The sequence below is a fragment of the Nicotiana tabacum genome, chromosome 20 (assembly GCF_000715075.1).
Source record: "Nicotiana tabacum cultivar K326 chromosome 20, ASM71507v2, whole genome shotgun sequence".
In the NCBI taxonomy this organism is placed as follows: Eukaryota; Viridiplantae; Streptophyta; class Magnoliopsida; order Solanales; family Solanaceae; genus Nicotiana; species Nicotiana tabacum.
Genome location: NC_134099.1, coordinates 132,944,070 through 132,960,071, shown reverse-complemented (window position 1 = coordinate 132,960,071; position 16,002 = coordinate 132,944,070).

Below are 16,002 nucleotides of genomic sequence, written 5' to 3'. Positions count from 1 at the left end.
TCGTACTTTTCATATTATGGCATGATCAATGTCGTGTGTTATATGGGACTAAGACCTGCATATGCAAGGTCACGATTCAGTTTTGAAAGGGAGGTCATGAATTATTAGCCAGCATGGACGGTTTTAGATGACCAGGTGAATGATATTGTTATTTGGTATTCCCTGAGAAGAGTGTACATTTCAGAAGGCGCACTATGTTTTGGCTTACGGATGCTTCATTGGTATTGTGGTACTCACCAGGTTGATCTATTGCCGATATTCAGATTTTTGCTATGTGGCGCGGGAAAATTATAGAAGTATTCCTCGCGGGATGATCGTGTATGAGATATGTGTTAGACATTCAGGCGGTGGAGTTGAGATCAGATATGGCGATTCATGTGTTAGGTGGATTAGCGGATCGGGAATTCTCAGAAACAGATTGTTTCGTGGTGGTAGACCATGAAATATGGCCAAAGCTAGCCAGATGATACTATGTATTATGATTCAGTCATTGTGGACTTTCGGAGGGTTAATTATCTATTTGTGGATGACCAGTGTTGATTTGGGAGCTCATTGGTATGTCTAATGAAGATGTGTATCCTATACCAGGTCGGATTTGTTGAGTCGGCACTATTATTGCAGAAAGGTGTGCCATTTGGTTAGAGTGAGATTGTTCAGGTTCTGATATGTTCAATGTGTTATCCTTCTATGCTATGAGAGGTTGTGATTCGTTGGTTATATACACACATGGTGCAGTTCTATTAGGACCTTATAGCGGAATTTGAGCGAGATGGGTATTTGGGTGATGTATGATTGATTGCGCATTGGTTATGTTCTTTCGGATTTGTGTGGTATTGTGTCATTTGCTTCTCTGTGGTTATGGTCATGCACATTGGGTACTTGATGTCGAGTTGCGCATGGTTTTTGATTTCGGCCATGGTGGCTTGAGGTATTTCTTATGGACCGGTGTTTGGATGGGGTCGCACATTGTGGCAGAGTTATATTGAGATATGATCATTTGTGTTAGATTCATGTGTTATGGTTCTACGGTGTGTGATGGGATTTTAGCATTGTGTTTTGGCGGTACTTGTTGAGCTTACGGGACGGTTCTCTCGTTTGAGTCATTTCCTGTGTTTGAGTACATTTGCATTGTTGCGTATTAGTGCATGGATTGCATGGGTTGTGGCTTTAGATTGTATTGATATTGCATGTCACTAGAGTGGTTGTACTAGATGAGATGAGGTCATTAGACTTAGAATGGATACTATCGGATTTGATTACAACATGTATGGAGGATAATATCGGAAGTTGGCTTAGAAATTGGCTATAGTTCTTGTCGAAGGAGGGAGAGCTCCATGATTTGTTGATCTAATATGTAGTTTTGAGTTTTTGCGTGTTTCTTTAATCATTGGCAGTGTACGAAGGTTTTAGAATGAGGTATTGTTCCATATGATGTGTATTACCGGTACCAGGTTTGTTTCGAGCAGTATTGTGGTTGGAAATTATTGCTATGAGTATTTGAGTTATGTGTTATATCTTGTGATCGCACCTTGGGCTATGTTCAGGGCTTGAGGCAGCTTGTTCAAACTAATATAGTGTGTAGATTGCGAGGTTCGAGTCTTATAAGAAATTTTGGATGTTGGAAATTGGATTCTAGGGTTTATGGGTTAAGGTTGGAGTAATGACCTTCAGTATGTTGTGTTGTCGAGCCTATATGGAATAGGGTGAAGTGGATCACCCCTGGGTATGTGCATGGTAAGGTTACACGGCGGTTTGATAGATTTAGAACAACTCTTGGCACGTTCGAGGAAGAACGTATGTTTAAGTGGGGAAGGATATAACGACCCGGCCGGTCATTTAGAGCATTTACACTTTGCTCGGTAGCTTACGGGCATAAGTAGCTCCGTATGATGTATTATGACTTATGTGAATCATCGGTTTTGTTTATCAAGTTATTCGGAATCGATGTAGAAGAATGAATTTCATTGTTGAAGCCTTAAGTTGGAAGAGTTGACCAAGTTTGACTGAAAATTAACTTTGTGGATATCAATTCGGATTGTGGTTCCAAAAATTGGAATGGCTTCGTTATGTCATTTGGGACTCGTGTACAAAATTTGGGTTTATTCCGAGTTGATTTGATATGTTTCGGCACGAGTTCTAGAAGTTGAAAGTTCAAAGTTCATTCAAGTTCGAATTGAGGTGCAATTCGTCGTTTCAATATTGTTATGTATGATATGAGGCCTTGAGTAGGTCTGTATCATGTTATAGGACTTGTTGGTATATTTGGACGGGTTCCAAGTGGTCCGGGTGAGTTTCGGACGAGGTTCGGATCATTTTCGTTTCATGTTGCACTGCTGAAGGTATGTTGGTTCTGGTGTTTCTGCATCTGCGGAAGAATAGACGCAGATGCGAGTCCACAGATGCGGATAGTTGGTCGCAGGAGTGCAAACAAGCTTGGCTGGGGATCATCGCAGATGCGGAAGAAGAGGCGCACCTGCATGTGCATAGAAGCGAATCATTTGGGCGCAGAAGCGGGGTCTTGCGCAGGAGCAAAGAGGAGCTCACACCTGCGATGTCGCAGAAGCGGAAATTGTTCCGTAGGTGCGAGGGGTCGGCGGGTTAGTCGTGGTCACATAAGGGTGATATTGGTCGTAAAAGCGACGCCGCAGAAGCGGCTAATGTGCTGCAGGTGCGAAAATGCTGGGCAGAAGCTATAAATCGAGGGTTTTGGTTCTTTCTTCATATTTTGAGATGTGGGACTCAGACTGAGGCAAATTTTAATGCAATTTTCATCACAAGGATTGGGGCAAGTGTTCTCTACTTGTTTTTTATTATATTTCAAGAATATATCTTCATTTTGGCAATTGGTTGATAAATTTTAAAGAGGAAATTGGGGGGTTTAGCCTAAAGTTTCATAAAGCGAACTTTTGAGTTTTGAACATCGATTTGCAATCGGATTTGAGTAAAACTAGTATGGTTGGAATCATAATTGAATGAGTTATAGGATTTTGTAAATTTTGTCGGGTTCCGAGGCGCGGACCCGGGTGTGACTTTTTGCCGGTCTTGGGTTTTGATTAAAGATTCGACCTTTACCATTTGGGATTATTTCCTTGGGCTTTATTTAATGTATTTGAGTTTCTTTTAGCTAGTTTTGAGCCTTTCAATGGTTGGTACGCGCGAGATTGAATTTTTTGAGCCTCGTTTGGCTTGCTCGGTATTGGATTCAACTTGATCTAGGTAAGTAACACTTCTAAACTTGGTGTTGAGGGTATGAAACCCCAAATTACATATTATGTGATTGATGTTGAGGTGACACGCATGCTAGGTGACGGGCATGTGGGCGTGCACCATGGTAATTGTGATTTACTCGATTCCATGGAACTATGTAGCTATCTTATCTGAACCTTTTTACTGTACTCTATGTGATAGAGCACTTGAGCTGTGATCCATGTTAGAAACCATGTCTAGGCTACATGTTTATTCTGTTGGGACCCACTAAGGTCATTTATGCTGTTGAGTTATCTGCTTACATTGCAATTACATACTCAGTCATACGCATTCATACTCATATCATATCTCAGTCTTTGTTACCATTTATTGATACACCACATCATTATTGTTGGGCTGATTTCATGACATTGTGAGCTCGAGAGACTGGAGACATTGATGATTGAGCGAGGACGAGGGCTTGATTGTGAGGATATTGATTTGTGATGGGAGCGAGCTGTACGCCGCAGTAGATGTTATTGATTTACACCATGATTGGCTGATTACAGTTCTTGGGCTGAAGGAGCCTATCCGGAGTCTGTACAGACCCCTAGTAAGTGCAGGTACCTACTGAGTGTGAGTGTCGAGTGCCGAGTGATTGGGAGGACTGAGTGACTATAAGGACTGAGTGACTGAGAGGACTGATGACTGGGAGGACTAAGTGAAGTGATACTCTGAGAGTATGCATATAGTTTTATCACTGAGTGTCATCGCATTGACATGCACACTTGACATACAGGCATAGAGATGCATTTTTCTCATGTTATACGGTATCACGTCATTCATTACTTCTCACACATATTGACATATAGGCATAGAGATGTATTTCTCATCTCATTTGAAAATGAAGCATGTACTGTGGAAAGCTTTTGGGAAAAATTACAATTTTCAAACTTACTCATATTTTTGGCAATTTCAGTAAAAGACTTGGGTTTTCACTGATATACTTGAAAAACAGAACTATTTTCGGGAACTATGAATAAGCTGAGCTTTTTATCTCTGAGTTACTTCTTTTATTACTTGCTTTATGTTGTTATGAACTATTGTTGGCTATTGGTGTTGGACCCGGCCTTTATTCTAGCTCGTCACTACTTTCAACTTAAGGTTAGGTTTGTTACTTACTGAGTACTACACTTCTGCACCTTGCGTGCACATGTTGGTTGTTGATGTTGTTGTGATTAACGGGAGCTGGGATTAAAGACGTACCTGAGTTCTGGCTGTAGTTGCTTCTTGTTCATGGTAGCCTTAGATTTATAAAAATCTGTTTATGTACATTTCGAACAGATGATGTATTTATTTCATACCAACTTTGTAAATTCTAATCTTAGAAGCTCATGATTTGTATTACGAGTCCTTGGGGGAATCTATCAGTTTCAGATATTTTCTTGTATTTAATTGTCTTATAAATTTCATTGGAATTGGTTAGTTGTTAATTGACTTACTTAGCAAGTTGGGTTAGTTGCCATCACGACTAGTTAGATTTTGGGTCGTGACAAATTGAAACCACCAGAATTGATAATGCGTTTGAATTGGGATCTGCTCATTCCCATGCTGCATATCTCACTTTTCTTGCCATTTCTCACCAAACTTCTTATCCACACATACCTAAACAAAATGGCATAGTAGAGAGAAAACATAAACATCTATTAGAGACTGTTAGGACTCTTCTATTTCAATCCAAACTGCTTACCAAATATTGGGGGAATTGTATACTTACTGCAACCTACCTTATCAACAGATTTTCCTGCACTGTTCTTTCTAACAAAACACCTTATGAAGTATTACTTGATCATCCTCCTGCCTATGGTCACCTCAAATTATTTGGATTCCTAGCATATGCCACTGTTCCTCATCCTTCTAGGGACAAGCTAAAATCTAGAGTTATCCCTTCCATTTTTATGGTTTTGGTAAAAAGGGTTACAAGTTACTACATTTAGGAAACAGATCTATCTTCTATTCTAGGGATGTCATTTTGTTGAGCATATTTTCCCTTCTACTTCTACACCTTCTGGTTTCTTTCCTTCTTCTACTTCTTCTTTTTCTGAGCACTTCACCCCTAATCAAAATCATACACCTTTTTTACATTACCATTCTCCTGTTTCTTCTCCTGTTCATCCTCATGTTCCTTCGCCAACTATTGAACCCCAAACAATAATTCCTCCTTCTGATCCTTATTCTCCTCTTCCCTTGAGGAGGTCCTCTAGGACAACAGTCACTCATACTCATCTTAAAGACTATATGTGCTATGTTGTACCTCCACTTACTTCTGCCCTCTCTTCATCTTCTTTCAATCCTTCTCTCTTACTCCTTTACTTGAGCCTTCTTTTTGTTATCAGGCTACCTCCAACCCTGCCTGGCAAGAGGCAATATTGAAGGAATTCCAAGCATTGGAGGCTAACCAAACTTGGGACTTTGTTCCCTTACCACCTGGTAAGAAGATCATCCTTTGCAAATGGGTGTATAAGATTAAGAAAAACTCAGATGGTAGTATTGAGAGGTACAATGGTAGGTTGGTTATAAGGGGGATACTCAACAGGCTGATGTTGACTATTTTGAAACATTCTCACCAGTAGTCAAGTTCACCACTATTAAATGTCTCTTTGCTTTTGCTGCTAAACACTCTTGGCATGTATACCAGCGTGATGTAAATAATACATTCTTGCATAGGGATCTATATGAGGAGGTCTACATGAAAGTTCCTCTTGGTCTTACTATGTCTTCATCTTCTTCTGGTCCCCCTTTAGTGTGCAAACTCAATAAGTCATTGTATGGACTCAAGCATGCATCCAGGCAATGGTTTGCAAAACTGTCCACTGCTCTCATTTCTATGGAGTATTCTTCCACCTTAGTGACTACTCATTATTCACAAAATTCACTCCTTATACCATTATTTTGATTGTTGTATATGTGGATGACATATTATTGGCTGGAAATAATGTTTCAGAGTTGGACTCTATCAAATCTTTCCTGGATAATCAGTTCAAGATTAAAGATTTAGGATCTGTTCACTATTTTCTAGGTCTTGAGATTTCTCGGCTTCCTCAATGTCTATTTATTAATCAACACAAATACCTCAAGAAGTTGCTTACTGAGTTTAATTGTGACTCTGCTTCTCCTGTTGTTACACCATTGGACATGTCTGTTAAACTCACTTCTTCTTCTAGTGATCTTTTGGCTGATCCCTCTCCTTATAGAAAGCTCATAGGCAAACTGAATTTTCTACAACACACAAGGTCTGATATCTCATCCTCTGTTCAGCACCTTAGTCAGTTCCTCAATGCTCCTAGGACTGCTCATATATAGGCAAGTCTGCATGTTTTGAGATACTTGGTCAGGGACCCTGCTAGAGGCATTTTTCTCAACAATAGTCAAGATTTTTCTGTTATTGCTTATTCAGACTCTGACTGGGCAGGATGCCCTTCTTTTAGGAAGTTTGTGAGTGGTTATTTTGTTACTCTTGGGGGCAGTCCTATTGCATGGAAGTCAAAGCAAGCCTACAATATCTTTATCATCTACAGAAGCTGAATACAAGGCACTTAGGAAGACTGTTGCTGAACTTACTTGGCTTGTTAGGCTATTAGCTGATTTGGGTCTCTCTATTTTTGCTCCTATTCCTTTGTATTGTGACAACAAATCAGCATTGCCAAGAATTCTCTCTCTCATGAGGGGACCAAGCATATTGAGCTTGATTGTCACTTTGGTATAGGAAAAGCTTGCGTGTGGTCTCATTTCTCTGCACTATATTCCTATATAGTCTCAACTGGCAGACTATTTTACCAAGCCTCTCATTGGCATTCAACATCAGGTTCTCCTTTGTAAGCTGGGAGTTCTATCACCCTCCAGCTTGGGGGTGTTAGAATAGCTAGCCCAAACTATTTAGGCCCAAATGTTTCTGAAGAAGAAATAGATCCAGGCCCACATACTTGACAATTTTAAGTCTTGTAATATTATTGTAGAAATAGCCACAATTGTACTACATAGCCATTCTTTTATTACTTTAGTATAAATATGAGAATAAGGGTTAAATTGTGCAGAAGAGACATCATATTGATATATACAGATATTTTCATCTCTGTCTTCTCTCAAAGGAAAACCATATATTTTACTTGATTATCTCCAAATTAACATATTTTCTCTATTGTTCGACAACATCCTTTCTATCCTCCTACTCCCTGACACTAGCTTCAATACGCAATGGTGGAGACCATGGTTCATTATTTACTCATTTACTAAATTAAATTTTTTAAAAATATTTTACGTTTTTGTTTATCTTAAAAAATGGAACAATTGAATTTGTACGCGGTTTTAAGGATATGAGATATAACTTGATACAAATTAAGAAAACAGATCAATATTGATATTGATGACAGGAAAATAAATGCAAACCACACAAATTGAACAGCTTTGGCCTTTGAGTTCGATCACCCTCGAACCAAGAAATGCCTCAACTGATGTAAGAACAGAATAACAACATGAAAAGAGCTAGAAATAACAATGTATTGCTTTTTGCTGTGTATTACAATGTGTGTTACAAATGGTCAGACCCCCTTTTGTATAGTAGGGGTGTCCTACTCTTGATACAATCCTATATAATGTAAAAATCTCATGATTTGCTAATTAATCGGCCTCTCCTTGATACGTGCCGAGATTTCTACCGTGATCCCCAACCGATCGCAGATATTTCGACCTTCTATTATTCGGCTCGGTAAATTTCCCTCAATCTTGTTTGTTCTCGATCTTGTTCGGTCCCGGGGTGACGAGCTCAACGATGCAACTTCACACCTCAGTTTGATATAACTCGAGATCGAGCTTTAACCTGTCACGTTTCAGTCTCGATTTGTAACACAATAGACAAACCTAGTTTGGACCGTAAGCAGATAGTCCCCTCATTTTTTAGAGAGAAGATGACGAGAAACGATATGAACTTCTGAACCCCGCTTTGATAGATCATGATGTAAGTGACAAACGGTTACTGAAACACGCCATTGGTATAGTTACCAAGGCATTAAATGCATGTCAGTTGTTGGTCGGCCACTAAGGGTTTCAAACCGTCATTAGCAGACTATAAATATCCCTGTTTCATTCATTCAAATTTTTTGTTCAAAGCTTCTTCTATTTTTATTCTTCAAAAATCTCTTCACTCTCTAAAATTGCAAAAACTTCTAAGACTGTCCCATAAAAGGAGGCCGCCTATTCATCATGACCTGCTGGCGATGGGACTGCGGCGGAGCCACACCCTGAAGAGTTCATTCCTGGAGGGTGCTTGACCGGTGCTGATTTCAACGTCGAAAAAATTTCCTCGGTACCGGGTTGATGTGAGCCAATATCGAGATATATATGTTCGATTATTGATGATCTCCTCTCCCAGGTCAAAGAGGATTGCAACTAGACTGATAAGCATTTGGTGGTGCCTTTGACTAAAGAAGCAATTACTACCCATGTGGAGGGTTTTTTAGGTGTTTACACTTACCCATTCACGTTTGGTCCCTTAGACTCGGTCATTATCGCCTTTTGCAAGAGGTACGAGGTGACCCTCGGTCAAATTCACCCCTTCTTCTGGAGGATAGTGATTTTTCTCTATTTTTTTGTAAACAAAATCGAGGGATGTCCCTTCACCCTCGATCATCTTATGCGCCTGTACAATTCTCGACTCTATCGAGGGGGATTAATCAAACTTGCTTGCCGGGCTAGTAGGGCCCTGTTCTCTAGCATAGATGAGGATCGAGACCGAGGCTGGATGGGCTGTTTCATTCAAGCGAGGACCTTAGACTTGATCCCTGCCGAAGACATGCCATTTTCCGAGAAATGGAACATGAAGCTTAAGTATAACTTCGCCTTAAAGATTTTATTTATCATTTCTCCCCTTCCCTTCCTTCTCATCGGTGTATTTGTGGTGCAGTTGTGGCTCGGATGCCAGATCCAATTCCCCGACTCAAGGAGTGGATCGAGGACCTTGTGTTACAGAGACCATATTCCGAGCGTGCATGGCGTGAACTGTCAAAGGGTTGGTAGAAGGCCCGTAATCATGGTAAATTCTCTTTTCTGATTTAGTAAAGTTTGATTTTCTTCTTGCATTGTCGAATTCTTATCGATTCTGTTTTCTTTTGTAGGTCTCCCCAAAGATATTATTATGAGGCCTCCATCCAGTGATGAAGATGTGCCTCTCGAGTTCCCTACTCTGAGGTAGGGTGATGAAAAGAAAAGGAAAAAGGCCCCGAGTTCTCCGAACTCGGAAAAGAAAAAACCAAAGAGGAGGCCGGCGCACAAACCCAAGGGAAGCATCAGCGCTCTACCCTCGGACTCTGTCTACCGGCTAAGGGATGAGTCCTAAGAAGAAGAAGTCCTAAGAAGAAGAACAAAAAGAAGAAAAAGAGAAATCCAAATAGGGGGCCCTCGTGCGGGCAGGTGTCGCGATACAAGTGGTCGCTAAACCGGCGGGTGCTAAACCCAGGCTAGGGGGGTCGAGAGGGAGACCGAGGCTGATACTCCTCGAGCAGAGGGAAGTGCCCGAAAGATGAACTTGGGGCGATTGACCTTACTGGGTCTCATCTATTCTCCAAGTCTAGGATCAATGCGGCCGGTTTACTAGAAAGTCATTCTCACAAGGGCTTTCAGGGGGTGGCAGACGTCAACAACTTTTTAGATGGCTAGAATTATCGCCTCGGAGGATGTCATCGGGTCCGGAGACTTACCGGTGCCAGAGAAGGTACCATCACAGGGAGCCAGTGGTTCTTCCTCGATCCCAAAGTTAGTGGACCGGTTCCCGTCCCTGAGTGTTGATCCAGACCAAAAGAGGTTAATAGTTTTCTCTATCCCGGAGGATGCCCAAATTTTCTCTGACCCCGTGGGGGTTGCTAGCTATCTTTAATGTTTGGTGACCGAAGAGGACCAGACAGTGATGGACAGGGTGGAAATACTCTGCCTATTCAATAAAATTCAACAGACGTTGAATCGGGTAACTTCGAGTGTCTTTTTATTTTATTTTTATATTATGTGTTTTAAACTTAAAGTTATAAATAATCATAACACCTTATTTATGCTTGCAGGCCTCAGTACTACACCATGAGACTTTCCTCCAATACCCGGTGGAGGTTAACTCAACACGAGGCTAAGGTTCGGGAGCTTACTGAGAAGAGGGACACCTATAAGCTTCTCATGAGAATATTAAGGCTGAGTTAGAAGCGGCTCAGAGGGAGCATGCCGATATGGCCAAGCAGGTAAATCGAGTACTTCAAGATAGTAACGATGAATTGGACACAGTGGCTAACGATCCGACCCTGTAGGTCCGACAGAGGCTTGAACAGATCGGGCAACTCCAGATGTAGGTAGACATGATACAAACTGAGGTTGAGGAGTGGAAGAAAAATATGGACCTCTTAGCCTCGGAAAAGGAAGTTGTCCAAGCACAACTGGCGTCAGCCGAGGCCCAGCTCCGGGCTGCAAAAGAGAAATCCTTGGTGCAGGCCAAGAAGATCGAAGAGCTCCAATCTCAGTTGAACTCGGCTATTTCTGGTAAAGAGAATTTGGCCAAGGAGCTCGAGACAGCCAAATCAGAGGTTGTTGTGGCCAAGACTGAGGCTGATGCTAAAGTAGCCCAGTACAAGGTTGACGTCGAGGCGATTCAGGCGCAGGCTAAAAGTATGGTGGAGCATGCAAGGCGGTAAGCTCGAAGGGAAGCCCTCGAGGGAGTCCATAGTCAGAACTTTGACATACTGGTTGAAATCGAGAATGCCAAAGTATGTTAAACCAGGGCCCGGAATCTGGCTTTTCTCAAGGAAGATTCCGAGAGCTTAAGCGAGTTTGAAGGATGGGAAGATCCCAAGGATGAATATGCTGCCTCCGATGAGGACTATGCTACTTAGGCCTTTATATGTTTTTATTTTTACTTTTTTCCATCTTTTTGAGGCTGTTTTAGCCATTGTATATTTTTGTATTGGGCCGTTTTGGCTTTTGTAAAAAGATTTTATATATATAAGGCTTTCTTTCCCTTTCGGCTTTCAAATTTTTCCTTTGCTTTATTACTTGTATTCACAAAGGCCGGAATGCCTTAGCATAAAATAACTTAGGTTATATTGGAAAGTTCAAACAAACCTCGCCTTTACATTACTCTATTTTGAGGCGTCTTGGAGGTTCGATGTTACCGAAAACTTTCTCCCAAATTAAGTAATTCAGATTATAGGTTGTTGAGGGTATCCTTTAGAACCGGTTATTAAAAATTCTCTTTTTTGAAGGCCTATCTTTTGTTATGGTTCTCGGACATCTCCGAACCGTGTTAATATGGCCGTAGCCTTTTAGTTGAGGCATCGCCTTGTAGGCTTGCTTTCCCGAGTTATCCAAGCTTTCCTAAGATAACAATCCTCGAGCAGGTATGGCTGTGGCCTCTAAAATTCGGGGGCTTCCTAATAGGTCTTATTCCCCTGATATTTAATAGCTCGATCTATTCGAGTTTGTTTTTTGGACGGCAATCCCCAAGTGAGGGAGTGATCATCCGAACTCTGGTTATAAGCGGACCTTGATCTCGTTACCTTTAGGAGATCGAAAGTACGATATTCTTTAATGGGTGTAAAGAGGAAATTTTTAAAACATAAGATGATTGCAAGGAAAGTACTTCTCTTTATTCTTGTGCAAAACAGTTATACATGCGTACATGTTTTGTGCTAGGGCTCGAGCAGTCTATGCGGGCACAATTTGTTTGACCGTTTGGACCTTAAAATAAATCCTACCTATAGAGATCCTTCCATTATGAAGTAATTTCCTCGCTAAAGTCGATATCCGAGGGTAATGCCCTCCAGTATTTGAGGTTGATTGTAGAGGAACCTCAGGTACTGTTAATGTGATTTTCGAAACCTATTCGTGATCGGCCTTTGATTTTAAATTAGCACGATCCACTGTTGTCTCATTAAAAACCTTGCTGGAAAACCCTTTTGGGACAAAAATCGATCTAAGGAAAAAAGAGTGCAACGCGTGCTTTCAGACCTAAAACTTCATGCTGCTTTTTGTCGATTACCTGCAAATGTTAGTCTGAAATAAAAGAAAATGAATCGAGTCGTACCTTAGTAGTAATATCATTTTAGGTGAGTTAGATTTCAATTACTCGGTAGTTGTTCTCCGTTCATCATTCCGAGCTTATAGGATCCTTTAACGGTGACCTCGAGAATCTGGTAAGGTCCTTCCTAGTTTGGACCCAACTTCCCTTCATTTGGATTCCGGGTGTTTAGTGTGACCTTCCTAAGTACTAAGTCCCCGACATTGAAGTATCGAAGGTTTTCCCTTCGATTGTAATAACCTACAATTCGTTGCTTTTAGGCGGCCAATCGAGCAAGGGCGGCTTTACGCCTTTCATCCAATAGCTCCAAGCTCGTATTCATGGCCTCGTCATTTGATTCCTTTGTTGCATATCGAAATCTAATACTTGGCTCCCCGACTTCGACCGATATTAGAGCTTTGATGCCATAAACCAATGAGAACGGAGTAGCCCCGATACATGACTTCGAGGTCGTGCAATATGCTCAAAGAACTTCGGGTAGGATCTCCTTCCATTTTCCTTTGGCGTCGGTCAACCTTTTCTTAAGGTTTTGGATTATGGTTTTGTTGGTTGATTCGGCTTGTCCGTTCCCACTAGGGTAATAAGGGGTTGATAAGATTCTTTTGATCTTATGTTCTTCGAGAAACTTGGTCACTTTGTTGCCGATAAATTGTTTCTCGTTGTTACATACAATTTCGGACGGCATCCCGAATCGACATATGATGTGGTCCCAAATGAAGTCGATGACTTTCGTCTCCCTTACCTTCTCGTACGCCTGGGATTCAACCCACTTAGGATAATAGTCAGTCATAAATAAGATAAATTGAGCCTTACCTGGTGCCCATGGAAGAGGGCCAACAATGTCCATTCCCCACTTCATATATGGCCATGGTGACAAGACTGAATGTAGCAATTCCCCGGGTTGGTAAATCATCGGAGCATGTCTTTGGCATTTGTCACATTTTCGTACGAACTCCTTTGCATCTTTTTCCATATCGATCAAGTAATAGCCGACTTTGATTACCTTTCAAACTAATGATTCGGCATCTGAATGGTTTCCGAAGGTGCCCTTGTAGACTTCTCTCGGAACGTACTCGGTATCTCCTAGTCCCAAACATATTGCTAGCGAGCCATCGAACATTCTTCTAAACAAGGTTCCATCTTCAGACAAGCTGAATTGGGATGCCTTTGTGCATATAGCCCTCAATTCTTTTGGATCTGAGGGTAATTTCCCTATCTTCAAATACTATACATATTTATTTCTCCAATTCCAAGTTAGGCTTGTGGAGTTTATTTCGGCTTGACCTTCTTCAACTACCGATCTCATGAGTTGTACGACTGCCATAGGGTTGAGCTTGTCGTCCTCAACTAAAGAGCCTAAGTTTGCAAGTGCATCGACCTCACTATTTTGATCTCGAGGTACGTGCTACAATGTCCACTCTTTGAATTGATGTAATGTTACCTGCAACTTATCCAGGTACCTTTGCATCTGTTCTTCTCTAACTTGGAGCATTCCGTTAACCTGCTTTAACACAAGGAGGGAGTCGTACTTAGTTTCGATCACCTTCGCCCCCAAGATTTTGGCCAGTTCGAGACCTGCAATCATGGCCTCATATTCGGTCTCGCTATTAGTCAATTTCACAATTCTAATGGATTGTCTAACTATATTGCCTCTGGTGGCTTCAGTACGATTCCAAGTTCGGACCTTTTTGCGTTCCATGCACCGTCCGTAAAGAGGGTCCAGATTCTCGAAGACATCCTCGAGTTTACCAACAACTCTTTTTCAACCTCGGGTGAAATCTACGAAAATTTGAGACTTAATGGTTGTCCGAGGTCGATATTCAATATCGTACACGAAGATTTCTATGGCCCATTGGCAAATCGTCCCGAAGTTCGGGTTTATGCATTATATTTCGCAATGGATAAGTTGTCACAACACATATTACGGTTTCAGTTTCCTAGAGGCACTTAACAAAGTGAGCGCCAATTTTTCTAGTGAGGATATCTAGTTTCGACCTCACCTAAGGTCCGGCTATCACAATAAATCAGCAATTGCATACCTTATTCTTCCTGAACTAGGACTTCACTTACCGCTATCTTTGATACTGCCAAATACAAGTATAGTTGTTCGTTTTCCCTCAATATGTGAAGCAATGGCAGGCTCGATAAATATTGCTTAAGTTCTTCCAAGGCCCGTTGGCATTCCGGGGTCCATGTGAAGTTGTTTTTCTTCTTCAACAACGAGAAAAATCGATGACTCTTATCGGAGGACCTCGAGATGAATCGCCCCAGGGCGGCTATGTGCCCGGTTATCCTTTGCCCGACCTTCATGTTGTCCACTACCGTGATATCCTCGATAGCTTTGATATTTTCAGGGTATCTCGATTCCTCGGTTGGATACCATGAACCAAGGAATTTACCTGATCTGACTCCGAACGCGCATTTTTCCGGATTCAGCTTCATGTTGTACTTCTTCAATATACATAAGGTTTCTTGCAAATGCTTTAAATGGTCCTCTACTCGTAGGGACTTAACTAACATATCATCAATGTAAACTTCCATAGATTTCCCTATTTTTTCTTCGAACATCCAGTTTACTAGGCGTTGATAAATGACACCAGCATTTTTTAATCCAAATGGCATTATGTTATAGTAGTATGTGACATACTTAGTGATGAATGAGGTCTTTTCTTGATCATCCGGGTTCATTCGTATTTGGTTGTACCCGGAGTAGCCATCGAGAAAACTGAGGATCTCATGGTCGACCGTGGAATCGATCATGCGAGCGATGTTAGGCAAAGGGAAAGTGTCCTTGGGGCATGCCTTATTTAAATCCTTGTAATCCACACACATTCTCAGTTTGTTCCCCTTTTTAGGGACTACTACTACGTTTGCTGGCCATTCTGGGTAATTGACTTCTCGGATGGACTCTATTTTAAGGAGATTAGTTACCTCGTCCTTGATGAAAGCATGCTTGATCTCGGACTGGGGTCTCCTTTTCTGCTTGACCAGATGGAATTTCGGGTCCAGGCTCAGTTTGTGAGTGGTGATCTCTGGTGGGATCCCTGTCATGTCAAGTTGGGACAAAGCAAAAGAATCCATGTTAGCTATAAGAAATTGAATGAGTTTTTTCCTGAGCTCGGGAGTTAACCCCGTTCCTAGGTATATCTTTCGATCGGGCAGATGTTCGATCAGATGACTTTCTCCAGCTCTTCGACCATTGATTTGGTAGCGTTGAAATCATCGGGGGCTATGAAGGACCGAGGAACCCCATAATCATGGTCCACGTCAGTCTCCTGATTGTCGGGTTGGATCGAGGTCGGCATCGGTGATTGCTATTTAGCTTCTCGTTTTGCTTTCGCATCTGGATCCTTTTGTCGATGAGAGTGTTGATATTGGAATTACTTCATCGATGGCAAATATTTCCTTCGTGTCAGGTTGCTCCCCGTAGATCATTTTAATCCCCTTTGCTGTTGGGAATTTTAACACCTAGTGAAGGGTCGAGGGCACATCCCTCATGTTGTGGATCCACGGTCTCCCGAACAGGGCGTTATACCTCATATCCCCTTCAATCACATAAAACTTGGTCTCCTGGATGGTTCCGGCTACATTTACTGGTATGGTTATTTATCCCTTAGTAGTTTCACAAGCCATGTTGAATTCATTGAGCACTCGGGTTGCAGACATGATTTGGTCCTGTATGCTGAGTTGTTCTATGACCCTCGATCGAA